Source organism: Amphiura filiformis, chromosome 13, assembly GCF_039555335.1.
Source record: "Amphiura filiformis chromosome 13, Afil_fr2py, whole genome shotgun sequence".
NCBI lineage: Eukaryota > Metazoa > Echinodermata > Ophiuroidea > Amphilepidida > Amphiuridae > Amphiura > Amphiura filiformis.
This window is the reverse complement of record NC_092640.1, coordinates 52,066,398-52,069,420: the sequence shown is the minus strand read 5'-3', so window position 1 is coordinate 52,069,420 and position 3,023 is coordinate 52,066,398.

Here is a 3,023-nt window from a genome sequence, read left to right as displayed (position 1 = left end):
GTGGATCAGTGCCTGTTTCTTGTAGAAAGAGAGTGATTGGTGAAAGAAGCATCATTTTTTGGAGATTGTCATCTGTGTGAGGATTTTATACGCAAAGGATATATAAATTGAAGTGTACGGTGGACTTCACTGGCCAGTGGTTTTCGCAGGACAAGTGAATAAGGATATACATCAGCCGTCGAGAACATTGTAACGGAACTTTGTAATCAACAACAAAAAGTCTGCCGGCTTCTAAGCAGGAACTATCAGCGTGATTATATTGTATGTGCATGTACTGTTCATGAGTAGCCTACAATAATCATATTTTCATTTTCATTGCAGATTCAGATATTGTTAACTTAATCAAACAGTGTGTTATTGTTGTTCATTTGTGTGAATTTGGGTAAAATGTGATTTTGGTCTTGAGTCATTCCGGGCGGCTCGTAACAGATATGAAACCTTCTATATGACGTTTACGTCAATGCCTGGCAGTATGCACACGCATCATCACAATTTCCATTGTTTTTTGCCTGGCAGTATGCGCGTGCATCATATTATGCTCAAGGCTCGTGTTTTTAAAACGCCCGCCACATCACAATAAGGCCATTGATCAGTGTAGTGGTTGCATGGGGGTTCACTCGAGCATATCGATATACCAGTCCCTTGGATTTGTTGATAAACATTGAGGTCAACTCATCTATACCCATAACTGATAAAACCATGTAACCAGAAAATTATGCCGAACTAATTTGTTATGTTACGAGTCGCAACGACTCAAGGAAAACACCTTTACCCACTTCAGAATGCACAACAAAACACACTGTTTGTATATAAATTAACAAGAACTGTTTATTTTTAAGTAAAGTTCATGTATATGCGGGTCCATAATAAATAATACAAATTGCCAATCTTACTACAACAGATATATTAAAATATTACCGGCTTCGTTTTCGTAATAAAAGTTCTGTTCCACTCAATGTTTCAGATGACTGATGTATATCCTGTTTAAAGCTTGTCCAACGAAGTCCACCGTTGAATTAAACGTAATGTCCTCTGCGTACAAAATCCTTGCACCGATGACATTTTCTAAAACGGTGCTGCTTTCACCATGCACTTACTTTCTTCACTGGGAGCAGTATTAATCCACATGTGCTGTTCCACTTTTATTGACAGACGTGTTGTTTTATAAACATACTTCAGCATCTCAACAGAAAAGTATATCACTTTTGGAAAAAAATGAGCACTTTAGCGTACTCCAAATCTCCGTCGTTCTAGCTGGATAATAGCACATTAACTACACAAAATAAAGTACCATTCTTTAAAAGCACATTTACAGCAGTAAATCACATTAAGCTACACAACACAACACTTTCATAAATTTGCCCAGACATTAACATTTAGTCATATGTGATGTGATCAAGCAAAATCAGTCGGAAGTCGGAAATATTGATTTTGAGATACAGCCAAACAAAGGAAGTATTTCCTTTTGTTTCCTTTTGTTTTGGAAACTCTTTAACTGCTCATATCTTTTGAACTGGTTTTCCAAATTCAATGGGGGTTTCTGTAACTTTGTAAATGCTGTTTAAAATCCTATAAGAAACTGAAAATTGATTATGACCGTCTTCAGACAGATTTTGCTTGATCACACCACTTATCTGGCAATTCCATGCCTTTAATAATATACATTACCATTTTACATTGCAACAAATTCTGATATCTGGGGATTTCCCAATCAATTGTATTTGAATGAGTGAACCCTTATTTTTGTCACGAACATTTCAATTTTAGAGACTAGCCATATGACTATGAAAGCAGCCACAGAATACAAAGACTATAGAATCATCAGCCTGATTCTTGCTCAAAGATCATTCTGAAGAATCCTTACCAAGAGGGTGAAATTAAAGGCTAAAGACTTTATTGAGAAGTTTGGGACATAGCAATGGAGTATGTGTTTGCTTTGTAGACTTTGAGAAAGCCTTTGACAGGTGGGCTGAGTGAAGCTGTTATACATTCTGAAGTGGCGTGCCCTATAAGTGTAGGACTTAGGAGATGCATTTGTAGTAGACTGCGGAACTCAGTCTTCAATTATAGTCAGTCATTTATTTATTGGTCGTTCACTGCGTTCTTATGATACACCCTGCGAGGAGCAGTTTCAGACAATGCTTGGGATTATTGGGATAAAGGTTATCTTTTGAATTCTTTCATGACCACTGAAGGATAGTCAAGTCTATCACGGACAGTCGGCGCGAATCGAAAGCTCTAAGCCCATGTCACTCTCGACAAAAGAATGTCAAAGGTCATAAAACACCAATTTGGTGTCTTCCGCTCCAAAGAATATGTACCTAAAGGCCAGTGTCTGCGTGTGTAGTTTGTCAAGGACGTCTATTCTCATGGGTGCTCTTCTCTCTCAATGTTATCTGGAAATGATAATAATAGAGACAATGGAAAGAATAACAATGGGCGTATCTGTTGAAGTAGTTTAAGGATGTGCGAGTTGCAAATTACCAAGAAATGATGCTGAGTCCCGAAGCAGATCTACACAGATTGATGGACAGGATAGCTTGAATGAAAGAGCAAACGATATGAAATCGCATGTGGAGAAAACAAAAGTGATGATGATATCAGGAAGGAAAACCCGGAATAAACATCACAATATATGGACAGAAAATGGGACAGGCCAAGTAGCTTAAATACCTGGATAATCTGTTTACAGAGGATGGGAATGGTCCAAAAGAGGTATGAACAAAGATAGCAAAGGGGACGTGCAACAAAATTTGTAAAAAAATATGTAACCATAAGTCTTAGCAAGGACATAAAGAAGAGAATTTTCAAGTCAGTACTTTGGGGTTGACCTTGTACGGAGCTGAGACATGTACACTGTGGAAAGAGGACATGGAGACTCTGTGTGCTTTTGAAATGTGGATGTGGTGAGAAATTGAGTAGGGTAAGTTGGAAGACACGCAGACACGCTTGTGTGTTCTCTGACTACGCGGCCACTGTTGTTTATCGACTCATAGACGACACCCAGGCACAAGCTGAACCAC